Below are 27,776 nucleotides of genomic sequence, written 5' to 3'. Positions count from 1 at the left end.
TCAAACTCATGTCCATCCAGTCGGTGATGCCACCCAACCATCTCAACCTCGCATTATGATGCATCTGTCCAAATCCACAGAATGTGAACCCTGAGTGAACCCCGAGGTAAACTTTGGGCTTTGGGGGATGATGACGTCTCAGTGTAGGCGTATCCTTTGTAACAACTGTGCTGTTCTCGTGAGGGATGTCGATAACGGTGGAGACTGCACATACAAGGGTTCAGGGAATATAGACATACTGCAGAGATGTCATGGGTTCACTTCCAGACCACTGCAATAAAGCAAATATCACAATGAAGCAAGTCACATGAAATTTTTTTTGTCTTCTCAGTGCATATAAAACTTATATTTAAAAAAAAAAAAACAAAAAAAAACATATTTACCCTATACTATATTAAGTGTCGAACAGCATTATGTCTTAAAAAAAAAAAAAAACAACAAACCAACGTACATACCTTGACTAAGAAATACATTATTGCTTAAAAAATGCTAATCATCATCTGAGCCTTCAGCAAATCATAATCTTTTTGTTGGGGGAGGGTCTTGCCTCAGTGTTGGTGGCTGTTGACTGATCAGGGTGGCAGTTACTGAAGGCTGGGGTGAAAATTTCTTAGAATAAGACACAAATATCATATATTAACATATATAGCCCTGGTGGCTCAGAGGGTAAAGCATCTGCCTGCAATGAGGGAGGCCCGGGTAGTATAACCTATATATACACATATATACATGGAATCTAGGAAGATCTCCTAATGAACCTGTTTGTAAGGCAGCAAAGGAGACACAGACTTGTGAACACGGTGGGGAAAGAGAGGATGGGACGAACCGAGAGAGCAGCACCGAGACACACACGTCAGCACGTGCAGGAGAGGCAGCCAGTGGGAATCTGCCGCGTGACACGGGGAGCTCAAGCTGGATGCTCTGTGACAACCTAGAGGGGTGGGATGGGCGTGGGAGGTGGAAGGCAGATTCAAGAAGGAAGGGACATACGTATACCTACGGCTGATGTATGGTAGAAACTAACACAATATTGTAATTATCCTCCAATTAAAAATAAATTTTAAAAAGACAACAATGAAGGTTGCCACATCAGTTGACTTTTCCTTTCACAAACAATTTCTCTGGAGCGTGCGATGCTGTTTGATAGCATTTTACCCACAGCAGAACTTCTTTCAAAATTGGAACCAACTCTCTCAAACCCTACTGCAACTTTATCAATTAAGTTTATGTAATATTCTAAATCCTTTGTTGTCTTTCAACAATTACTACAGCATCGTTACCAGAGTAGATTCCATTTCAAGAAGTCCGTTTCTTTGCTCATCCATAAGAAGCGCCTCCTCACCCATCACTGTTCCATCACGAGATTGTAGCAGTTCAGCCGCGTCTTCAGGCTGCACTTCAAATTCTAGCTCTCTCACTGTTTCCACCACATCTGAAGTCGCTTCCTCAATTCAGGTCTTGAACCCTCAAAATCACCCATGAGAACTGGAGTCAACTCCTTCCAAACTCCTGCTTGTGTTGATATTTTGACCTATACCCATGAATCACGAATGTTTTTAATGGCCGCTAGAATGGCGAATCCTTTCAAGAAGGTTTTCAATGTACTTTTCCAGATCCATCAGAGGAATATCTATCTATGGCAGCTATGGCCTTATGAGATGTATTTCTTAAATAACAGGACTTGAAACTTGAAATTACTCTTGATCCATGGGCTGCAGAGTAGATGTTGTGTTAGCCGGCAGGAAAACAACATTAAGCTCACTGTGCATTTCCATTAGAGCTCTCGGGTGACCAAGGGCATTATCAGTGAACAGTAATGTTTTTAAAGAAGTCCTTTTTTTCTGAGCACTGGGTCTCAATCGTGGGCTTAAAATACTCAGTAAACCATGTTGTAAACAGATGTGCTGCCATCTGGGATCTGTTGCTTCATTTATAGAACCCAGGCAGAATGAATTTAGCAGAATTCCTAGGGGCCCCGTGATTTCTGAAATGGAAAATGAGACTGGCTTCAACTTTAAGTCAACAGCTGTGTGAGCTCCTAATATGACAGTGAGTCTGTCCTTTGAAGCTTTGAAGCCAGGCATTTATTTTTTCCTCTCTAGTTATGAATGTCCCAGATGGCATCTTCTTCCAATAGAAGGCCATTTTGTTGACATTGAAAATCTGTTGTTTAGCCACCTTTGTTAATTATCTTAGCTAAGATTTTTGGGAAAACTTGCTGTAGGTTCTATATCAGAACATATATACTTCTTCACCTTGTACTTTTATGTTAAAGGGATGGCTTCTTTCCTTAAATCCCATGAACCAGCCTCTGCTAGCTTCAGACTTCTCTTCTGTAGCTTTCTTACTGTAGCATTCATCAAATTGAAAATGTAGAGCCTTGCTCTGGATTAGGCTTTGGCTTACTGGAATGTTATGGCGATTTAATCTCCTATCTAATCTAGTGGCCTAATCTCAGACCACTAAAACTTTCTCCACATCAACAGCAAGGTTGGTTGCTTGCTTATCATCTGTGTGTTCACTGGAGTAGCACTTTTCATTTCCTTCAAGAACCCTTCCTTTGCATTCACAACTTGGCTGACTGGGGCAAGAGGCCTAACTTTTGGCCCATCTTGGCTTTCAACGTGCCTTCCTCGCTAAGCTTAATCATGTCTAGTTTTTTATTTAAAGTGAGAGATATGCAACTCTTCCTTTCACTTGAGCACTTAGAGACCACTGTGAAGTTATTAATTAGCCTAATTTCAAAACTGCTGTGTCTCAGGGAATAGGGAGGCCCAAGGAGAGGGAGAGAGACAGGGGAACAGCCAACTGGCGGAGTAGTCAGAATACACACATTTATCAATTATCTTACACGGGCGTGGTTCATGGCTCCCCCAAACAACTATAATATTCACGTCAAGGGTCACTGATCACAGATCACCATAGCAAATATAATAATAATGAAAAACTTCAAAATATTGCAATAATTACTGAAACTGACATGGGGACAAGAGGTGAACAAATGCTGTCGGAAGCAAATGGCACCGACAGGCTTGCCTGATGCAGGGCTGCCGTAGACCTTCTGTTGGTAAAAAGACAGTCTCTGCAAGCACTAAAGAGCAAAGCACAACTGAACGAGGTATGCCTATGTGCGGGAAGTCTCTGTGTCTTCCTCCCAGTTTCATTATAATCTCAAAGCTGCTCTTTAAAATCTTTTAAAAAGATGAAGAAGAGGAAGAGGAGGAAAAATGCAAGACAAGGGAGGGAGAGAGAAAGAGAGCAAATACATGGAGAGCAGGTCTCCACTGACAGAAATGGCCAAGAGGCCAGAGTCAAGAAGCCGTCCCTTTGCCAGACCAACATTAGGTTGGTACAAGACCAATTGCAGTTTTGCACTGGATTTTGCCATTTGATACTGGAATATATTCTTAAATAAATGTGGTTATGCTATACATCATTTTAATGCTCACTTCTCACTTTATGGTTTTTTTTTTTTTTTTTGCTAAAGACATTACTTGCTGTTTATTTTAGACTATAGATAGAAATGATATTAGAGAAAAAGCAAATTCCAGTCATTTTCTTATTCGAGTTCAAAATGGGCCATAAAGCAGCAGAGACAACTCACAATATCAACACATTGGGCCCAGGAACTACTAATGAACATACAGTGCAGTGGTGGGTCAAGAAACTTTGCAAAGGAGATGAGAGCCTTGAAGATGAGGAGCATAGCGGCCAGCCATCGGACGTTAACAACGACCAGCTGAAAGCCATCATCAGAGCGGATCCTCTTACAATTACATGAGAAGTTTCCCAAGAACTCAGTGTCAACCATTCCAGTCATTCGGCATTCATTTAAGCAAACTGGAAAGGTGAAAAAGCTCGGTAAGTGGGTGCCTCGTGAGCTGACTGCAAATCAAAAAATGGTCATTTTGAAGTATCATCTTCTCTTATTCTCCACAGCAATGAACCATTTCTCAACTGGAATGGGATGTGTGGTGAAAAGACAACCAGCGATGACCAGCTCAGTGGCTGAACCAAGAAGAAGTTGCAAAGCACTTCCCAAAGCCAAACTTGCACCAAAAAAAAGATCCTGGTTACTGTTTCCGGGTCTGCCAGTGTGACCCACTGCAGCTTTCTCAGCCCCCGGGAAACCGTCTGCTCGGCAAACGGATGAGATGCACTGCCAACCGCAGTGGCTGCAGCCGGCGGCACTGGCCACCGGAAAGGGCCCGACTCTTCTCCACAACGATGCCCAACCACACGCCACACGACCGATGCTTCAAAAACTGGATGACTGGGTCACGAAGTTCTGCCTCATCCACCATATTCACCAGGCCTCTCGCCAACCGACTACCACTTCTTCAAGCATATCAGTGACTTTTCCCAGGGAAAATACTTCTGTAACTAGCAGAAGGCAGGATATGTTTTCCAAGAGTTTGTCAAATCCTGAAACACAGACTTTTTTTTTTATCATGAAGTTAAAGTGAAGTCAGTCAGTCCTGTCTGACTCTTTGCAACCCCATGGACTGTAGCCTACCACGTTCCTCCATCCATGTGATTTTCCAGGCAAGAGTACTGGAGTGGGTTGCCATCTCCTTCCCCAGGAGATCTTCCCAACCCAGGGAGTTTATATTTAATCACCATGACTATATTAATGCCTATAATGATCCATAATCTACCTTTTTTAAAATTCATTTTTAATTGAAAGATAATTGCTTTACAGTATTGTGTTGGTTTCTGCCAAACATCAACTGAATCAGCCATAAGTATTTCTATGTCCCCTCCCTCTTAATCCTCCCTCCTACCTCCCTCCCCATCCCACCCTTCTAGGTTGTTACAGAACCCTGGTTTGAACTCTCTGAATCATACAGCAAATTATGCTATAGGAATAAGCAAGCTTATTTCTTGTTGGCAAAAATGTGTTGATTGCAATGGTTACTATACTGATTAATAAAGATGTGTTTGAGCCTAGTTACAATGATTTAAAACTCACGATCCACACTTCCTTCCCCTATAAATTCAAGCTTTGGTTGCCTTTGGCTAGCATCAGTCAGTTAAAGTTCTCTGCCTGGTCAGCTGACCCCAATTTTGATTCCTGAGGTATCTAAGCCTACTTTATTTTTTGTTAAACTGATTAACTAGGCATGTAAGAGGAAGTATCCAGACTCTGCTAGCTTTATAACAGTAACCATAATTTACCCTTGATGATCAGGGCCAAGCATACCAACCAACACTAGAACCCTTGCTTCTCTAGCTGGGAACTGAGTTTCTTGACTGATCGCAATGTTTAATGCAGATTACATGTCAATTTTGATGATTAAAAAATGTTTCCCCTGAGGCTTCCAGATAAAGATGCCAGACTGAATACAATAATTTTCAATTTCACTTCCTCTGAAACTTCACTAAAACTACTTTAAAGGGATTTTTAAAAAACTCAATCCTATAAATCCAGAGAGAAAAGAAGAGGATACAATAGCAATAAAACATTAAGGCTAGAATGCAGAAAAGTGACTTAGAATATAGTAGGGAAAGCCAAGAATGAAACTGTCGTGTATCACAGAATCTTCCAAAGGCTCAGGAACTGAATGGACAGTTGGAGGTGGGGGTAAGAAAGGATATTAGATAAGGACTGCTAGAATGCTTTTTTTTAAAGTGCATTCCCTATCCCTAGAGTGTGGTCTGGGCTTAGCAACTTTCTTCGAAAGACTAGGGTACAGAAGGACTTACCAGTGGCCCAGTGGTTAAGACTCCAGGCTCCCAACGCAGGGGGCCCAGGTTCAATCCCTGGTCAGGGAACTAGACCCTACATGCCAGTTATGAGTTTGCATGCTGCAAAGACTTGGTGCAGCCAAATAAAAACTACACAGTATGGAGAGACACAAGTAACTAGAGAAACAAGACACACCACCCTAGCCAAGTGAGCACCCCAAGGGTAAGTCATAAGTCATGCTGTCTGTTCTGATACGATACAGTGAAAAGGGCGGCTCATCTCTGTGGCATTCCTCCCCCAAATCCACACTCCCAATGTGATCATGATAAATCCAAACACCAGGCAAACATAAATAGAGGAACAGCTTACAAAACCTGACCTGCACTCTTCAAAATCGGCTTCCCTGATAGCTCAGTTGGTAAAGAATCCGCCTGCAATGCAGGAGACCCCAGTTCAACTCCTGGGTCAGGAAGATCCCCTGGAGAAAGGATAGGCTATCCACTCTAGTATTCTGGCAGCAGCTGCACAGCGCAGGAACAGCTGAGAGGAAATACCCTACATCCAAGCTCAGGAGTGGTGGCCATGAGGAGATACCCTACATCCAAGTTCAAGAGCGGTGGCTGAGAGGAGATACCCCACATCCAAGGTCAGGAGCAGTGGCTGAGAGGAGATACCCCACGTCCAAGGTCAGGAGTGGTAGCCATGAGGAGATACCCCACGTTCAAGGTCAGGAGCAGTGGCTGCGAGGAGATACCCCACGTCCAAGGTCAGGAGCGGTGGCCATGAGGAGATACCCTACATCCAAGGTCAGGAGCAGTGGCTGCACTTTGCTGGAGCAGCTGTGAAGAGATACTTCACGTCCAAGGTAGAGAAACCCAAGTAAGATGGTAGGCACTGAGAGATAGCATCAGAAAGCAGACAGATGGAAACCACAATCACAGAAAACGAGCCAATCTGATCACACGGACCACAGCTTGTGTAACTCAATGAAACTAAGCCAGCCGTGTGGGGCCACCTAAGACGGATGGGTCATGGTGGAGAGGTGTGACAGAATGTCATCCACTGAAGGGAATGGCAAACCTGTTCAGCATTCTTGCCTTGAACCCCACAAACAGCATGAAAAGGCAAAGAGATAGGACACTGAAAGAGGAACTCCCCAGGTCGGTAGGTGCCCAAGATGCCACTGGAGATCAGTGGAGAAATAACTCCAGAAAGAATGAAGGGATGGAGCCAAAGCAACAACAACACTCAGTTGTGGATGTGACTGGTGATAGAAGCAAGGTCCGATGCTGTAAAGAGCAATATTGCATAGGAACCTGGACTGTCAGGTCCATGAATCAAGGCAAATTGGAAGTGGTCAAACAGGAGATGGCAAAGGTGCACGTCGACATTCTAGGAATCAGCAAACTAAAATGGACTGGAATGGGTGAATTTAACTCAGATGACCATTATATCTACTACTGCGGGCAGGAATCCCTCAGAAGAAACGGAGTAGCCATCACAGTCAACAAGAGTCCAAAATACTTGGATGCAATCTCAAAAACAACAGAATGATCTCTGTTTGTTTCCAAAGCAAACCATTCAGTATCACAGTAACCCAAGTCTGTGCCCCGATCAGTAATGCTAAAGAAGCTGAAGTTCAACAGTTCTATGAAGACCTACAAGACCTTCTAGAACTAACACCCAAAACAAGATGTCCTTTTCATTATAGGGGACTGGAATGCAAAAGTAGAAGGTCAAGAAACACCTGGGGTAACAGGCAAATTTGGCCTTGAAGTACAGAATGAAGCAGGGCAAAGGCTAATAGAGTTTGGCCAAGAGAACCCACTGGTCATAGCAAGCACCCTCTTCCAACAACACAAGAGAAGACTCTATACACACAGACATCACAGATGGTCAACACCAAAATCAGATTGATTATATTCTTTGCAGCCAAAGATGGAGAAGCTCTATACAGTCAGCAAAAACAGGACCAGGAGCTGACTGTGGCTCAGATCAAGAACTCCTTATTGCCAAATTCAGACTGAAATTGAAGAAAGTGGGGAAGCACTAGACCATTCAGGTATGACCTAAATAAAATCCCTTATGGTTATACAGTGGAAGTGAGAAATAGATTTAAGGGACTAGATCTGATAGACAGAGTGCCTGATGAACTATGGACGGAGGTTTGTGACACTGTACAGGAGACAGGGATCAAGACCATCCTCAAGAAAAAGAAATGCTAAAAAGCAAAATGGCTGTCTGGGGAGGCCTTACAAATAGCTGTGAAAAGAAGCCAAAAGCAAAGGAGAAAAGGAAAGACACAAGCATCTGAATGCAGAGTTCCAAAGAATAGCAAGGAGAGATAAGAAAGCCTTCCTCAATGATCAATGCAAAGAAATAGAGGAAAACAACAGAATGGGAAAGACTAGAGATCTCTTCAAGAAAATCAGAGATACCAAGGGAACATTTCATGCAAAGATGGGCTCAATAAAGGACAGAAATGGTCTGGACCTAACAGAAGCAGAAGATATTAAGAAGCGGTGACAGAATACACAGAAGAACTATAGAAAAAGATCTTCACGACCCAGATAATCACGATGGTGTGATCACTCACCTAGAGCCAGACCTCCTGGAATGCAAAGTCAAGTGGGCCTTAGGAAGCATCAGTACCAACAATGCTAGTGGAGATGATGGAATTCCAGTTGAGTTATTTCAAATTCTAAAAGATGATGCTGTGAAAATGTTGCACTCAACATGCCAGCAATATTGGAAAACTCAGCAGTGGCCACAGGACTGGAAAAGGTCAGTTTTCATTCCAATCCCAAAGAAAGGCAGTGCCAAAGAATGCTCAAACTACCGCACAGTTGCACTCATCTCACACGCTAGTAAAGTAATGCTCAAAATTCTCTAAGCCAGGCTTCAACTGTACATGAACTGTGAACTTCCAGATGTTCAAGCTGGTTTTAGAAAAGGCAGAGGAACCAGAGATCAAATTACCAACATCTGATGGATCATCAAAAGAGCAAGAGAGTTCCAGAAAAACATCTATTTCTGCTTTATTGACTATGCCAAAGCCTTTGACTGTATGGATCACAGTAAACTGTGGAAAATTCTGAAAGAGATGGGAATACCAGACCACCTGACCTGCCTCTTGAGAAACCTGTATGCAGATCAGGAAGCAACAGTTAGAACTGGACATGGAACAACAGACTGGTTCCAAATAGGAAAAGGAGTACATCAAGGCTGTATATTGTCACCCTGCTTATTTAACAGATAAGCAGAGTACATCATGAGAAACGCTGGGCTGGAAGAAGCACAAGCTGGAATCAAGATGGCCAGGAGAAATATCAATAACCTCAGATATGCAGATGACACCACCCTTATGGCAGAAAGTGAAGAACTATAGAGCCTCTTGGTGAAAGAGGAGAGAGAAAAAATTGGCTTAAAGCTCAACATTCATGGCATCCAGTCCCATCACTTCATGGTAAATAGATGGGGGAGCAGTGGAAACAGTGATTGACTTTATTTGGGGGGGCCCTAAAATCACTGCAGATGGTGATTGCAGCCATGAAATTAAAAGACGCTTGCTCCTTGGAAGGAAAGTTATGACCAACTTAGATAGCGTGTTAAAAAGCAGAGACATTACTTTGCCAACAAAGGTCCGTCTAGTCAAGACTATGGTTTTTCCAATGGTCATGTATGGATGTGAGAGTTGGGATATAAAGAAAGCTGAGGACCAAAGAATTGATGCCTCTGAACTGTGGTGTTGGAGAAGACTCTTAAGGGTCCCTTGGACTGCAAGGAGATCCAAGCAGTCCATCCTAAAGGAGATCAGTCCTGGGTGTTGATTGGAAGGACTGAGGTTGAAGCTGAAACTCCAATACTTTGGCCACCTGATGCGAAGAGCTGACTCATTTGAAAAGACCCTGATGCTGGGAAGGATTGAGGGCAGGAGGAGAAGGGGACGGCAGAGAATGAGATGGTTGGATAGCATCACTGACTCAATGGACATGAGTGGGTAAACTCCGGAATTTGGTGATGGACAGGGAGGCCTGGCATGCTGCAGTCCATAGGGTCGCAAATAGTTGGATATGACTGAGTAACTGAACTGAACTCGTCAAAACTGCCAAGGGCACTAAAGACAAGGAAAGGCCAAGAAGAAACTCACAGCTTGGAGACTAAAGGATCATGATGATTGAACGCACTGTGACTTTCTGAAACAGAGAAAGGGCGTCAGCAAAAATAAACTGGGGAAAGCCAAATAAAGTTTGCGGTTTTGTTAACAGTATTGTACTCATGTTGATGTCTTAGTTCTGGTAAATGCAGCTCGATTATGGAAGAGGTTACCTTTCAGGGGAGCCTGGGGAAGAGCACACAGGAAATCTGTACTGTCTTTGCAAGTTTGTTTTGTAATTTCAACGGCTTCCCCGATGGCTCAGTGGTAAAGAACCTGCTTGCCAACGCAGGAGACACAGGTTTGATCCCTGGTCCAGGATGTGCCGAGGAGTAACTCAGCACCACAGCTCCTGAGCCTGTGCTCCAGATCCTGGGAGCCGCAACTGCTGATGCCCGTGCTCCCTGGAGTCCGTGCTCCACACAAGAAAAGCCACCGCAGCGAGAACCCACCCACCACAACTGGAGAGCAGCCCCCACCCCCTGCAACCAGAGACAAGCCTGCGGAGCAACGGAGACCCAGCACAGCCAAGATAAATCCATACAGTTATTAAAGAAACAAAAGTATTTACAAATAGAAAGGTTCAAAATATAAAAAGAGAGGAGCGAGGGCCCTGGTTCCGCTCCCTCGTGGCATGAACGCTTTCTGCAAAGACTAAGCTGGCAAGCGCAGCATGACTGAATAGCTGTGGAGCAGGTGCCCTACTGGGAACAAAGGGCGTGACCTAAGCAGTACACACTGAATGGTAAGACCCTACACCAGCCTTCGAACTGGTCACCCAGGCCCCACTTGTTAAGAGAGCCCCCTACGTATGAGAGAGAGAATAAATTCATAAAAGAACACATGGATATCGGTATCGGTCAGGGCCCAGCACCCAGTGCTGGCACAGGGCAATCTGTCACCTCAAACAGGTCCCCGGTGTGACACTAACTTAATTTGGGCTCCAGGGAGATGTTTTTCTGCATCTCTTGTTCTTGTCCTCCGTTCCCCTCTAAATAAAAGGCGACTGTCCCTGAGGCCTGTGTAGGCGTGTGGGCTGTGCTTCTGCTATCAGACAGACTTTGCTATGGAAGGAACAGGAACAGCACAAGCACTTTGGTAAGAGAAAACGCAAATTAAACAGTTGGACAAATCCTCTCTGAGCATGGATGAAGCAGATACTTGTATATTAAACTCTCAGAGTGTTGCATGTCCATTTTTTCACTAATTAGCATACTACTCAACGCCAGGATGCGCGGCAGCTGAGAAACGCTTTGTAATATTAAATAATTCATATTACTAATTCCTTGTGTGTATTTATGTTCAGGTGGAACAAGTGTGAAGTGACCTATGCATTTTACCCTGACAAATGGATTCTTACTCTAGAACTGCAATTTGTTTTACTTTTATAAAGTGTTTAATATGATTTTAACGAAGTGTTAAGTGTGAATTACTAGATAAATGATGATGGGAGATGGAGCATGAGACGACTTCTCGGTTTTCTCTCTGAGTCATGGTTTCATCAAGCGAGGTTTACACAACAGGTAACATTTATCCAATGCTTCTCAAACCAGAGGCAATTTCCTCCCTTGCCTCACCTGGGGTGGGGGTGGGCGTTTGGCAATATCTGGAGACATTTTTGATTGCTGTGTCTCAGGGATGGGGTGCTACTGGCCAGGGATGGAGCTGGAGGCAGGGATGCTGCTAAACATCTCACAATGCCCAGGGCAGCCCCCACAACAAAATAATCCATTCCAAAATGTTAACAGTGCCACACAGAGATATCTATTTATCTATTTTGGATAAATCTAGGAGTTTGGGGTTCTCTAAGCCTTGATGTTTTCATATGCTGCTATTCCATTTGTTAAGACCCCACTATTCACTAATCTAGCTTAACCTGACATTCATATAAAATGCTTGCAAAGTATGTGAATTCATGTACTAACATAATTTACCAAATCACAGAATCAGTCTCTGAATATGGCTTTCAGTTATCTCAGCCCTATGACTATAAGCTAGAAGAGATTTTTTTTTACAACACTATCTCATAAAGGCTCTCAGTTGTACTCCATTAAAGCAATACTTCTGCAATCTGAATGTGTCACCTGCTTGCTTTAAATTACCCCATGCCATTAAAGGCAGCCATCATGGTTCAATCATGCCTGTTCCCCTTTAAACTGACCTATGGCAACAGCTATCTGATTCCCCAGAACTTCCTGCTCAGTGAGTACATATTCCCATATAATCATACAAGATAACTTGATCAGCTACTTTTCCATTTCATATGAAATGCCACTTTACCATGATAGAATATGAAAGCAAGTCTGTGTTTTGCCTGACCTCTATGTAGTAAACATTTCCCTGACAACATGTTGCCTGCAGCCTGTGTCCGGAACCACTAGACAGTCAGCTCCATGGAGGCAGGGACTAAGCCTGTCCTATTTATCACCATATCCCCAGCACCTAGGCTGTGCTGGGCACATAGCAGGCACCTAGTTAATATTTGCTGAATGTCAATTCCTCTAAGAAACTTTATTATAGTACTTATTACATACTTTTCTTCATCTGTTTTCCCTCCTCCACTAAGTCTCTGGAGGCAGAGATCTAATAACAAAGATACCTAGTAACCTAGTAACCAAGATACAAGTAAGACCTTTCAAACAACTCCTACAATAAAGTCAACATCCCTACTACCATCGTCAAAAGAAACTCTGAAAGAACTGAGAGCTCAAGAAATAATAGGCTCTTCACACAGGGAAGTAAACCTGAAAAGGCCTAACAGCTTAGGCTTCTAAGTACCCACAGAACTGGGCTCCAGAAGATAACCAAACTGCTTTCACCTCTACCCCCTAAATGTGCCCTCCTAAAACAGCCTGGATTTTTTTTACATTCTAATAATGAAAGAAATTCTTTCAAATTTAAGTTCATTTGTATAGGCATTCCTCTTTAAAGTATCAATTATATCCGAACACATTAAGAGGTTGGCTACTAATAATTCATATATTCATTCTCTCTTTCTCTCAGAGTTGCTCAGTCGTGTCTGACTGTTTGTGATCCCATGAACTGTAGCCCACCTGGTTCTTCTGTCCATGGAGTTCTCCTGGCAAAAATACTGGAGTGGGTAGCCATTCCCTTCCCCAAGGGATCTTCCCAACCCAGGGATCAAACCGTAGGCCCTTGCATTGCAGGCAGATTCCTTACCATCTGAGCCACCAGGGAAGCCCGTGTATTCATTAGGGCAAATCAATACAATGGAGTTACTTTTTTTTTCTAATATCAGAGACTCTCCAAAAGATGAATGTAGATAATTCTGGATCACAGAGAGTTTTGACAGAAGAAGACAAGCCCAGATGGACTGGAGCATCGTGGTAATGAGCACCAAGCACCACGAAGCACAAGAGGGGCAGATATGAGAAGCGAAAGGATGCCGAAGACAAAGCAACAACTTGCCTAAGATCACCTTGAGACTTAAGAAACATCTTCTGTTCCTATTTCTGTACCTCACTTGCTCTCTGGTTAGTGCTGCGGTTCACCTGCTTCTAAATTAGGGACTCCATGGCGGATCCTGAGAGGAAGCTCCTCCTGAACATGAAGTCCACTAGATGCCAGCCCGGTGCTGCTCACTTCCCTTGCAGTCACAATCTGGTGCATGCCCAATGCGCCCGTTAGTACTGCTGAGGGGCAATTAACTTGCTACCCCTTTGGAAGGCCTAGAAGGTCTCAAAAAAAAGGCTTTTGATGATTTCATCACCTGAATAAAATATCTGACATAGAGCTAAGAATGATTCAATGACTGCTAACTGAGTACAAAACTGAGTAATTTCACTGAAGGGGAAAAATTAATCACTGACATGACAAAACACTTTTACTAATCACTGCATTGCCACTCTATGAAAACATGGTAACTTTTACATTAAAAAAAGACAGTCTGAGCAGTGTGTGTAAAGAATAACAATGAAACCAAAAGTACGTCAGAAAGTTATTTCCAAATGGTTAGAACTGGACAGGGAACAGCAGACTGGTTCCAAACTGGGAATGGAGTATGTCGAGGCTGATATTGTCACCATGCTTATTTAACTATATGCAGAGTACATCACGTGAAATGCCAGGCTGGATGAAGCACAAGCTGGAATCAAGACTGCCGGGAGAAATATCAATAACCTCAGATATGCAGATGACACCACACTTACGGCAGAAAGTGAAGAAGAAATAAAGAGCCTCTTGATGAAAGTGAAAAAGTTGGCTTAAAACTCAACATTCATAAAACTAAGATCATAGCATCTGGTCCCATCACTTCATGGCAAATAGACTGTGAAACAATGGAAACAGTGACAGACTTTATTTTGCAGGGCGGTGGGGGGCTCCACTACTGATGGTAACTGCAGCCATGAAATTAAAAGATGCTTGCTCCTTGGAAGAAAAGCTATGACCAACCTAAACATCATATTAAAAAGCAGAGACACTACTTTGCCAACAAAGGTCCGTCTAGTCAAGGCTATGGTTTTTCCAGTGGTCATGTATGGGATGTGAGAGTTGGACTATAAAGAAAGCTGAGCACCGAAGAATTGATGCTTTTGAAGTGTGGTGTTGGAGAAGACTCTTGAGAGTCCCTTGGACTGCAAGGAGATCCAAGCAGTCCATCCTAAAGGAGATCAGTCCTGGGTGTTCATTGGAAGGACTGAGGTTGACGCTGAAACTACAATACCTGGGCCACCTGATGCAAAGAACTGACTCATTTGAAAAGACCCTGATGCTGGGAAAGATTGAAGGCGAGAGTAAAAGGGGAGAACAGAGGATGCGAATGTTGGATGGCATCACCGACTCAATGGACATGAGGTTGAGTAGGCTGCGGGAGTTGGTGATGGACAGGGAAGCCTGGTGTGCGGGCGTCCATGGGGTCGTGAAGTCAGACACAACTGAGCGACTGTATTCAACTGAACTGAAATACTTTTCATCTTCTCTATGATTAAATTTTTCTTCAATAAAAAGTTGGGGCAGGGAGAAGCCTCTAAATTTAGTTTAGTTCAGTTCAGTCGCTTAGTCGTGTACAACTCTTTGCGACTCCATGAAGTGCAGCACGTCGGGCTTCCAGTCCATCACCAAATCCCGGAGTTTACCCAAACTCATGTCCATTGAGTCGGTGATGCTATCAAACCATCTCATCCTCTGTCGTCCCCTTCTCCTCCTGCCCTCAATGAACATCCAGGACTGATCTCCTTTAGGATGGACTGCTTGGATCTCCTTGCAGTCCAAGGGACTCTCAAGAGTCTTCTCCAATACCACAGTTCAAAAGCATCAATTCTTCAGCGCTCAGCTTTCTTCACAGTCCAACTCTCACATCCATACATGACCACTGGAAAAACCATAGCCTTGACTAGACGGACCTTTGTTGACAAAATAATGTCTCTGCTTTTGAGTATGCTATCTAGGATGGTCATAACATTCCTTCCAAGGATAAGCATCTTTTAATTTCATGGCTGCAGTCACCATATTCAGTGAGTTTGCAGCACAAAAAAGATAAAGTCTGACACTGTTTGCGCTGTTCCTCCATCTATTTGCCATGAAGTGATGGGACCGGATGCCATGATCTTAGTTTTCTGAGTGTTCAGCTTTAAGCCAATTTTTTCACTCTCCTCTTTCACTTTCATCAAGAAGCTCTTTAGTTCTTCTTCACCTTCTGCCATAAGGGGTGTCATCTGCATATCTGAGGTTATTGATATTTCTCCAGGCAATCCTGATTCCAGCCTGTGCTTCTTCCAGCCCAGCATTTCTCATGATGTACTCTGCATATAAGTTAAATAAGCAGGGTGACAATATACAGGCTTGACGTACTCCTTTTCCTATTTCGAACCAGTCTGTTATTCCATGTCCGGTTCTGACTGTTGCTGCCTGATCTGCATTCAGATTTCTCAAGAGGCCAGTCAGATTGTCTGGTATTCCCATCTCTTTCCAAATTTTCCACAGTTTATTGTGATCTACACAGTCAAAGGCTTTGGCATAGTCAATAAAGCAGAAATAGATGTTTTTCTGGAACTCTCTTGCTTTTTCGATGATCCAGCAGATGTTGGTAATTTGATCTCTGGTTCCTCTGCCTTTTCTAAAACCAGCTTGAACATCTGGAAGTTTATGGTTCACGTATTGCTGAAGCCTGGCTTGGAGAATTTTGAGCATTACTTTACTAGCATGTGAGATGAGTGCAATTGTGCAGTAGTTTGAGCATTCTTTGGCATTGCCTTTCTTTGGGATTGGAATGAAAACAGACCTTTTCCAGTCCAGTGACCACTGCTGAGTTTCCAAATTGGTTGGCATATTGAGTGCAGCACTTTCACAGCATCATTTTTCAGTATTTGAAAGAGCTCAAGTGGAATTCCATCATCTCCACTAACTTTGTTCGTAGTGATGCTTCCTAAGGCCCACTTGACTTTGCATTCCAGGAGGTCTGGCTCTACATGAGTGATCACACCACCATGATTATCTGGGTTGTGAAGATCTTTTTTGTACAGTTCTTCTGTGTATTTTTGCCACCGTTTCTTAATATCTTCTGCTTCTGTTAGGTCCATACCATTTCTGTCCTTTATTGAGCCCATCTTTGCATGAAATGTTCCCTTGGTATCTCCAATTTTCTTGAAGAGATCTCTAGTCTTTCCCATTCTGTTGTTTTCGTCTATTTCTTTGCATTGATCCCTGAGGAAGGCTTTCTTATCTCTCCTTGCTATTCTTTGGAATTCTGCATTCCAGTGGGTATATCTTTCCTTTTCTCCTTTGCTTTCCACTTCTTTTCTTTTCACAGGTATTTGTAAGGCCTCCCCAGACAGCTATTTTGCTTTTTTAGCATTTCTTTTGCTTGGGGATGGTCTTGATCCCTGTCTCCTGTACAATGTCAAGAACCTCTGTCCATAGTTCATCAGGCACTCTGTCTATCAGATCTAGTCCCTTAAATCTATTTCTCACTTCCACTGTATAATCATAAGGGATTTGATTTAGGTCATATCTGAATGGTCTAGTGGTTTTTCCCACTTTCTTCAATTTCAGTCTGAATTTGGCAATAAGGAGTTCTTGATCTGAGCCACAGTCAGCTCCTGGTCCTGTTTTTGCTGACTGTATAGAGCTTCTCCATCTTTGGCTGCAAAGAATATAATCAATCTGATTTCGGTGTTGACCATCTGGTGATGTCCATGTGTAGAGTCTTCTCTTGTGTTGTTGGAAGAGGGTGTTTGCTATGACCAGTGCGTTCTCTTGGCAAAACTCTATTAGCCTTTGCCCTGCTTTATTCTGTACTCCAAGGCCAGATTTGCCCATTACTCCAGGTGTTTCTTGACTTTCTATTTTGCATTCCAGTCCCCTATAATGAAAAGGACGTCTTTTTGGGTGTTAGTTCTAGAAGGTCTTGTTGGTCTTCATAGAACCATTCAACTTCAGCTTCTTCAGCATTACTGGTCGGGGCATAGACTTGGATTACCATGATATTGAATGGTTTGCCTTGGAAACGAACAGAGATCATTCTGCCATTTTTGAGATTGCATACAAGTACTGCATTTTGGATTCTTGTTGACTATGATGGCTACTCCATTTCTTCTATGGGATTTCTGCCTGTAGTAGTAGATATAATGGTCGTCTGAGTTAAATTCACCCATTCCAGTCCATCTTAGTTCGCTGCCTATAATGTAGACGTTCACTCTTGCCATCTCCTGTTTGATCACTTCAGTTTGCTCTTTACAGCATCGGACCTTGCTTCTATCACCAGTCACATCTACAACTGGGTATTGTTTTTGCTTTGGCTCCATCCCTTCACTCTTTCTGGAGTTATTTCTCCACTGATCTCCAGTAGCATATTGGGCACCTACCAACCTGGGGAGTTCATCTTTCAGTGTCCTATCTCTTTGCCTTTTCATACTGTTCATGGGGTTCTCAAGGCAAGAATACTGAAGTGGTTTGCCATTTCCTTCTCCAGTGGGCCACATTCTATCAGACCTCTCCACCATGACCCATCCGTCTTGGGTGGCCCCACATGGCATGGCTTAGTTTCATTGAGTTAGACAAGGCTGTGGTCCTAGTGTGATTAGATTGGCTAGTTTTCTGTGAATGTGGTTTCAGCCTATCTGCCCTCTGATGCCCTCTTTCAGCGCCTACTGTCTTACTTGGGTTTCTCTTACCTTGGACTTGGGGTATCTCTTCACGGCTGCTCCAGTGAAGTGCAGCCGCTGCTCCTTATCTTGGACATGGGGTAGCTTCTCTTAGCTGTCACTGCTGACCTTGGACATGGGGTAGCTCCTCTTGGCCACTGCCCAGACCTTGGACGTGGGGTAGGTCCTCTTGGCCACCACCCCTGACCTTCGACATGGGGTAGCTCCTCTTCCCTGTCGCCCCTGGCCTTGGACATTAGGTAGCTCCTCTTGGCCGCCGCCCCTGACCCTGGACGTGGAATAGCTCCTCTCAGCCGCCGCCCTGACCCTGGATGTGGGGTGGCTGCTCCTGTGCTGCACAGCCACTCCTAAACTTAAAATGAGGTTTTTCTCATGAGGATTGGCGATCCCTTTTATAAATGGAACCGTGAAGTCACCTAGGCATGCCACAAGTCAGATACATTGACTTGTGAGGTAAGCAAGGCTTCAGCTTGAGCCAAGAACTCTGCTACACCCAGGTTGTAATTTCTGCAGATACCTTCCTCTTTCTGACCCTTTCAGCTGTTTCTTCCCATCTGTCTTACACGTAATCCTTGAAAACAAATATGAGTTTACAATTGCATAGTCACAACAGAGAGAAAACTAGAACCATCCGGGGAGCTTTTACAAAAGATACACATGTAGAGCCTGACCTGAAGAAATTTCCATTTCTTGGGTGGGGTCTGGGCACATGATCTTGAAAAAGTCTCCAGACAATTCTGATATAATCCCTCTGAAAGATAAGTGTTTCTCTGAAACCATATTTAGGCCTTTTTCCTGAAGAACTTATACAAATGATCCCTGACTTACAATGGTTCGACTTAGGACTTTTGACTTTAGAATGGTGTGAAAGGGATATGCCTTCAGAAGAAACTGTACTTTGAACTGTGAATTTTGACCTTTTCCTAGGCTAGCAATGGCATTCTCTCTGATGCTGGGCAGCCACAGTTCCTAGTAAGCCGCACAGTCACAGGGGGAAACAACAGATACACTTACCACCATTCTGTACCCACACAACTGTCCTGTTTTCACTGCCAATACAGAAGTCAATAAACTGCGTGAGAGAGCCAACGCTTTGTTATAAAACGGGCTTTGCGTGACATGACTTAGCCCAGCAGTAGGCTGATGTAAGTGTTCCGGGCACGCTTAAGGTAGGCTAGGCTAGGCTATGACGTTCTGTGGGTTAGGTGCACCAAATGTATTTTTGACTTATAATATTTTCAACTTATGATTGCAACTTAGGTTCATTGGGACATAACTCCATCACAAGTCAAGGAAGGCCTATATGCATAAGAAAGGGTGGGGGCAGATTTAGAAATTGAAAATATAAATATCCACTTAGGAAACTAAAAAAAATTCAAATTATTGGTATCAGTAGTCATTCAATGCTGCTCACTGACGTCTACCTAATTCTCTCTCCTAAACCCAGAGAACCACGCTTCTCCCTGCTTGTCTGAAGCGGGACCCGGCTAAGTCACTGGCTTCTGTCCAGAAACCCAGACAGCAGTGCACGTGTGCCTTCAGCAGGAGCTCCAAGAGACAGTGCACAAGCCACTGCGCCCCCTTTCCCTTCCCTTGTGATGGTGGGAGCACACGTCACCGTGATGAAAAAGCCTCTGTCATCCCAGGAGTAAGAAATGCAGACTTGTGTGAAAAATCATGGAGATACGAAAGCTGTTCATTGCTGCTGTTGTTCAGTTCCTCAGTTATGGCTGACTCTGAGACCCCACAGCCTGCAGCATGCCAGGCTCCCCTGTCCTTCCCTGTCCACCTCGCAGAGCTTGCTCAAAACTGAGTCAGTGGTGCCACCCAACCATCTCGTCCTCTGTCATCCCCTTCTCCCCTTGCCTTCAGTCTTTCCCAGCATCAAGGTCTTTTCCAATCCTCGTTAATGCAACAGAATCTACTCTGTCCTAACTGATAAGACTGGCACATCTTCTTTCACAGAGTCTAAGCGATTTAAAGAGAGTTGGTTCTGTCTTCAACAGAGACTAAAAACTTACAGAGATGGTGCTGATTAGAGGGAAATGGGGAAGCTTTAGCGTCAGAGTGACCTAAGTTTAAATCTGTGGTGTTGCTTGCTTATTGTAATAATAAAAATTAGTATATAGTCTATATAATATACAATTACTTTTAGCAACCACTAACACATGCGAAGTTGCTTACCATGTGCCAGGCATAGTGCTGAGCACTTTACATGGGTTATCTCACTTACTCTTCCATTTTGAAGATGAGGAAAATGAAGCTTAAGGGTGTTAAATAACTTGCCCAAGGTCAGAGAGCTATGAGATGGTGGGACGAGGATTCTAACCCAGGCAGGGGGGCGACAGCGCCCATGGTCTTCACGACTCCTCTATGCTGTCTCCCAAAGCAACTCTGACCAAATTATTTTCCATCTCAGCTTCCTCAATTTAGGATGGGGTTGAAAACTACCAGGCAAGGTGTTTATGAGGATTAAAGGAGATACTATCATTCCTGGCATACAGTAAGCATTTAAGACATGGTAGTCAGACACGACTGAGCGACTTCACTTTCACTTTTCACTTTCATGCACTGGAGAAGGAAATGGCAACCCACTCCAGTGTTCTTGCCTTGAGACTCCCAGGGAAGGGGGAGCCTGGTGGGCTGCCGTCTATGGGGTCGCACAGAGTCGGACATGAATGAAGCAACTTAGCAGCAGCAGCAGCGGCAGCCGCTAGTATTTTTCAGTAGCTACAATGTCACTCATTTGTGCCTATTTATAAATGGAGATTAGTCAGTATGCAAGAAAAAGGTAACATTAGTGAGTACTTGTCGCGTCCTATGGGAATACTGTACTGCAGAAAGATGGGTAGCATAGGCACAATAATCAAAGCCTACATTACTACGCTCGCATTCCTTAATGGCTGATATGGAAACGATTACTGCTAACTTCCTTAAATAAAGGTTTTTTAGAATAAAGATGCAGTGTACATATAGCACCCATAAAATTTCCAATGATGTATCAGTAACTTCAAACCATTCTTATTATTTTTAAATATTTGTTTTCTTTGTTTGTGCCAAGTCCTAGTTGTAGCATGTGGGATCCAGTTCCCTGAGCAGGGGGTGGACCTAGGCCCCTTGCATTGGGAGCATGGAATCTTAGCCGCTGGACCGCCAGGTAAGTCCCAAGCCATTATGCTTTAAAGTCCAAGCAAAAAGATTTCAAGATTAGTGAGAAGATATTTTATGCTCAGCTAGCCACAAATGAGCAGCTGGGATCATTCAATAACCTTATGTTCACATATTAATTGTTGACTACATAAGAAAACACCATTATTAAATGTGAAACTATTTGTTCTGGGCCCTTTCTTTAACTTCGTTTCTTTTGCTTCCTTATGTAATGTTGTAAGAGTATATACTTTCTACACAGACAATCATGTCTTCTGCAAAGACAATTTTATTTTCTCCCTTCCAAATCTGCACACTTTTTACTTCCTCTTTTTCATTAGCTGGGAGCTTCCTGGGTGGCTCAAGTGGTAAAGAATCTGCCTGCACTGAGGGAGACCTGCGTCTGACGCCTGGGTCGGGAAGATCCCCTGGAGAAGGGCATGGCAGCCCACTCCAGTGTTCTTGCCTGGAGAATCCCATGGACAGAGGAGCATGGCGGGCTACAATCCAAGGAGTTGCGGAGTCGGACACGACTGAGCGACTATCACTTTCACTTTCAGGACTTCAGTACGATGTTGGAAATGAGTTGCCTTGCTCCTGATCTTAGTGGGGAAGCTCCTACTGTCTCACTGCTAAGTATGACGTTCACTGTAACTTTTCTGTACATGTTCTTTATCAAGTTCAGGAAGCCTTCCCTATTCCTTTCTATTTACTCAGTTCTTATGAGTATCGGATTCTGTCAAATGCTTTTTCTGCATCTGTTGATAGGATCATGTGACTTTTCTTATCCTGCTGATGTGATAGATTATACTGACTGATTTTCAAATGCTGAACCATTTCATATGCATCTAATTCTTTTTATATGTTGTTGGATTACATTTGCTTACATTTTGTTGAGAACTTCTGTGCCTCTCTTCATGAGCAACATTGGTCTATAGTTCTCTTTTATGTAATGTGTTTGTCTGATTTTGGTATCAGAGTAATGCTGGTCTCATAGAATGAGTTAGGAAGTATTCCTTCTGTTTCTATTTTATAGAAGAGATTGTAGAGAACTGGTATAATCTCTTTCTTAAATGTTTGGTAGAAATCACCAGGGACCACATCTGGGCCCAGTACTCTCTGTTTCAGAAGGTTATCACTTATTTGATTTCTTTAAAAGATGAAGGCCTATTCAGATTCTCTGTTACATGATCTTGATAAGGGGGTTCATTCCATCCCTCTTGTCAAGATCATTCACAAGTTACAGCTTCATAATTATCTTCTAAGTTTGGCATATATGCTTTCCAGTCCATTGTCGTTTCTTATCACTTTCAATCCCTGCATATCTGATTACATACATTTCCCCCCAACATCAAGCTCTGACATACCCACGTGCATTTACAGAGGCATCCTCTGTATTCCAAAGGCATCCTTTTCTAACTTGGATTTGTCTTACTACACTCAGCTTTCTGCAGAAGCTGTTCTTGATGTCTCCAGGCAGTTCAGCTGCCCCATTCAACTTGTATAATAGAGAAACAAAAACTATTCTTTGAAACTACCAAAACTTCCAAGCTTTTAAATAGTTATTTTAAATGTCCCATGTAATTCAAGGTATACAATAAGCTATATGATACTGACCTGGTTGTAGATTGTGTCCTTTATAAATTCATTACCTAAAACAGACACATTTTGACACAACGTATCAATGCAAACACTGAACAGTAAAGCAGCCTTTCAAGCTAAAGATTAAGCCTCTGCATCAAGACTGAAGACACTCGAGCACTCATTTGGATGCCTGCTTAGATGTGTCATGCATCAAGGCTGCATTACGAAATGTTTGAGTCCTTCTGTTTTGCTTATTTATTCTGAACGATTAAGAGCTTAAACTCTGGAGTCATACAGACTTGAGGGAAACACTACTTAAAATTTGTGAGATCTCGGCCAAGGGAGTAAACCCAGTCTTGGTTTCCTCAGGGGATAAAAAAATAAATAGTAATTGGTGGTGATAGGAAATGATGATACTAATATTACTCGCTTACTAAAAATAGTGTCATTATAGACACCCCTCTTTCCTTCCACATACAATGGTGGAAAGAAATATTGTTTTCACCATGACTCCATAGTGCCCTGTGAATAATAACCTATTGAAAAGAGAACCTTTTCTCCAACATAATTCTCCATTTTTCATTTTTATAACTTTGACAAAAGTAGTTGAATACAGCAGTCACTAGATGGAGCAACATTCCTAGCAGAGTAATCCCTCCCAACAAAGGACTTTCCATTTAGTATTTAAGAAAAATAAATCATGTCCAGAAAAAAATCACTCATAAGTAGGTTACCTGGTACATTGTTACCCGGTACCTTTGAACATAAATGGTTTTGAATACCTCAGAGATATGGATATGAGAAAACAAGAGAAATATTTGGATACACCATAGTCTTATGTGGTATTAGAAGCTGAACTGGGTTCCCCTAAAAGTCGTATGTTGAAATCCTAACCCCCAGCACCTTAGAATGTGACTGTATTTGGAGGTAGGGTCTTTAAAGAGGTAATTAAGTTAAAATGAGGTCATTAGGCTAGGCTCTAATCCAATATGACTGGTGTCCTTATAGGAAGAGGGGATTTGGACACAGAAGTATACAGAGAGAAGACAACACGAAAACACAAGAAAAGAAACTGACCTACAAGTCAAGAAGAGAGACCTGGGACAGACACTTCCCTCAGGCTCCTCAGAAGAAACCAACCCTGCTGAGCCTTGATCTTGGACTCCTCACTTCCAGAACTGCAAGAAAAATGCGATTCTGACGCTTCGGCCATCCAGCCCGTTGCACTTCACTACGTAAACCCCAGCAAACTAATTCAGGCTTCCCCGATGACACTAGTGGTGAAGAATCTGCCTGCTAATGCAGGAGGTGCAAGAGACTTGGGCTCAGTCCCTGGGCTGGGAAGATCCCCTGCAGGAGGAACGGCAACCCACTCCAATATTCTTGCCTGGAGAATTCCAGGGAGAGAGGAACCTGCCAGGGTGTAGTCAAGGGGGCTGCAAACAGCAGGATCCGACTGAGTACACACACAGAGCGAACCAATACATGTGGAAAGGAATACTAGAAAGTAAGCTCCATGCAGGCAAGAATTTTTGTCTTTTTCGTTCATTGTTATATTCCAAGCACCTAGAACAGTGCCTGGCACATAGTAGGTGTTTGATAAATATCTGCTTTGTGAACTAATAAAGCAGATTAATAAAATTCTTGCCATAGATGACTCTACTAAATACCAGTGATGTTTTCTATTTTCATAAGATCTGAAAACACGAACAGCCAGTGCTCTTACCAAGTACTATGGTGTAACTGGTCTGCTGCCACAGCCCATATACAAAAGTCCTCTGGTGAAACTCCCGTTATGATGTAGTTCCCGGAGTAATTTCCTGAAGAACAGAAGAGTCAAGAAGACAAAAATACTACTGTAATATAATAAATGTGAATTAGTCTACACAGAGAAACAGATCAACCTTGTCAGACCACTCCTGGGGAAAATTCCCGGAACAGATACAGCTTGCTGGTAATGCTGTTCTCACATAAGCATTTGGTTAGTTGATTTCACCACAGGCATTGTGAACAGCCTGGAATCATAATTTAAAGGAAAAATAAATAAGGACTTTTCTCTGCTGTTCTTCGGGTGCTTTTTAGGTGGACACAGAAAAAACACTAATTAAACTGCCTTCTTACATATTCAGTTACAAAGTCACGGTGCATGTCTGTCTTAAACACATATCCACGTCTTAATGTCATCACTATTACCATCAATCGATACTTAATTTGGTACCCTAAAGATGCTAGGAAAATAACAGCAAAATAAAAGAAATATGGGATGAATACTCTGATTTTAAATTCTATGCAAATATCCTTTAAATAGGGCTTCCCTCGTGGCTCAGATGGTAAAGAATCCCCCTGCAATTTGGGAGAGCTGGGTTTGATCCCTGGGTTGGGAAGATCCCCTGGAGGAGGGCACGGCAACCCACTCCAGTATTCTTGCCTGGAGAGTCCCCATAGACAGGTGCCTGGCGGGCTACAGCCCGTGAGTTTGCAGAGTCAGAAAAGACAGCAACTAAGCATAGCACAGCATGTCCTTTAAATAACAGCTAGAGGAAAAATTCACCAAAATGATAATAGTTCTGTTAGAGGCAATAACACTATAAATAATTCTTTCTCTCTTCAATTTGTAATTTTATATGTCTCAATTTTTAAATCATAAAGTTCTCAAAAAAAATTTTAACTTCTAATCATTACTGAAGTTAAAGCCACTTAGTCGTGTCCAACTCTGCAACCCCATGGACGGTAGCCTGCCAGGCTCCTCTGTCCATGTGGATTCTCCAGGCAAGAATACTGGAATGGGTTGCAAAGCTCTTCTCCAGAGAATCGTCCCAACCCAGGGATAGAACCCAGGTCTCCCGAATTGCAGGTGGATTCTCTACCATCTGAACCACCAGGGAGCCCAAATCATTACTGAAATTCCCTCAAAGAGAGAGGATGATACAACAGTATTTATTTACAAAGTATGTTTTAAATTTTATTAATTTTTGACTGCACTGGGTCTTTGTTGCTGCACGCAGGCTTTCTCTAGCTGCAGTAAGTGTGAGCTACTCTTCACTGAAGTGTTCGGGCTCTAGAACGTGACTTCAGTAGTTGTGGCCCACGGGTTCAGTTGCTTCATGCCATGTGGAATCTTTCCAGATTAGGAATCAAACCCTCATCCCCTGCATTGACAGGTGGATTGCTAACCACCGGACCACCAGAAACTCCTAAAGTATGTTTAATCAGTAAATTTATATAGAATATGCATGAGAAAGCCAGAATACAATAGCTTCATGGGCAAATAAAATTCAGCATTTTAAACTCTTAAATCTGGAAATTCCCATCTACTTTGAAAGTAATTTAAAAATCAAGTCAAAGCTTGTTCTCAGTTTGGAGCCTGGAATTAGCTCCCACACTGATGCAATCTGAAGCCAGGGCCAACAAGTGTTTACCAAAGTCTTTGTCCCAAAGGAAGAAGCCGCTTTTCTAAGCTTCCAGAAGTGAGGCTGTTGGGATTGCCTTGAGATTTGAATCAAGGCAGCAGGAGTAGTACTACAAACATGAAATTCATTCTGAAATATTTCCCTTTCCAGCAAAAATGAAAGCTACTTTCCCACCATTTCCAATTTGTAATCAAGCCCTCCTTTATTAAAGGTTTTAACTAGCTGCTTGTGCCTTCACTCCTTATTCCTGGGAACCATGGCATAAACAGGAAGTTCATGCCTCTGGGGCTTATTTGTTGCGGAATGGAAAATATGAAGCTGTGGACTTTCTCAAGGATGACTGAGAGGGAAAGGAGCCTTAAATTGCCATACTCCCCTCCTTATCTTCTCCAGAAGGCTTATAAACCAAGCCACTTCACAAGCAGTACTCCACTCCCACGAATATAAACAGTTCTTTCCCGATGTGACTGGGGATAAACTTGAGAGTTCTGCCTTAGGCTTGCACCATACGCTAGTGCCTGCACCCCAAAGCAACCGTGATCTGCCACCCAACACCCTTACAACTGTGTGTGCCCCGCTGTCTACCCTGACAACCGCGGGGCTCCAGAGCTAAAGCTAAAAAGTCTACCGTATCAGCTACCCAAACACCACAGTGCTGGATATTCTCAGGCCAGGCCGATGGAACAGCCCTGCAGCTTGACTGTAACGGTAGTTATACAAAACTAGGCATGAGGCAAAATGGCACAGGATACATACTTCGCGAGCCACTGTCGATTCCCTAGCTTTGATACTACACCTAAGATTTAACTATGAGAGGGAACTAGCTAGAGTGGACGCATAAGCTCTCGCTACTGTCTTTGAAACTTGCGGAGAATCTGTATTTATTTCCAGATGATTTTTTTTTTTTAAGGGCATCTGCTCGTGCACCTCGCCATACTTTGAAATGCTTGCATCCGGACAAGTCATCGAGAATAAAACACAGCCTGGTTTTCCACCGTGAGGTTTCAGCCACCACCCAGCAGAAAGCTGGAGGTGGGGAATCCTCTCGCTAGTGCTTTTCTCTCCGCCTGGGATTCCCTCACCGACCTCCCACCGCGCCTGTCCTCCTTCCCACGGGTGGCTCCTTCTCACTCTCGGTCAATGCCGCCTCCTTACCGAGGCTTTCCCTTGGCCCGGCATCTAGAGCGGCTACTCTCGGGGCTTTCCGAGCTCCCGGAGCCTTTCACTGCGGGCGCCCGCGGCCACGCGCAACGATTTGCTTTGTTTACTCGCCCGTAACAACTCCAGGAGGGCGGGCCCCGCGTCTCCCCCCGGCGTGCTGGGTCCCCAGCAATGAGTGCCCTGCCTGACTACGGCGGGGAAAGGACTTTATTTCAGTAAAGGGCACCGCATTCGAGTTCACTCCTTTGGGCTGGAGGCTGGCCGCACCGCCCTCCTCCCCTCTCACCGCGGGAGCTCCCGGTCTAGGGCGGGCTCTGGTGCCCTCACTCTGGACGCGTGCCCCTCTGCTGCCTCCCTGCACCTGGCCCCGACCCGCGCAAGGAGGGCACCATCTTCTTCCAACTCGTTTGCCCAGAAGGAAGCCGTTTCAGAGCCTTTCTCCATAGCCCTCCCTCAGGCCATCCTCTCAGCCCCTTCCCCTAACTCCTCAGCCGCCGCTCCCACCC

General features: G+C 43.6%; 1 long non-coding RNA gene across 1 annotated transcript; it reads right to left on the bottom strand.

Moving 5' to 3' along the window:
* Positions 1-27,776, bottom strand: LOC108636650. Its single transcript, XR_001918510.1, has 3 exons — positions 27,557-27,776; positions 24,426-24,519; positions 1-271 (listed from the first exon to the last, which is right to left on the bottom strand). It is a non-coding gene; the product is annotated as an uncharacterized LOC108636650 (long non-coding RNA).

Source organism: Capra hircus, chromosome 8, assembly GCF_001704415.2.
Source record: "Capra hircus breed San Clemente chromosome 8, ASM170441v1, whole genome shotgun sequence".
Classification (NCBI taxonomy): Eukaryota; Metazoa; Chordata; class Mammalia; order Artiodactyla; family Bovidae; genus Capra; species Capra hircus.
The sequence above is the reverse complement of the archived record's forward strand: the minus strand, read 5'-3'. Positions and strand labels throughout refer to the sequence as shown.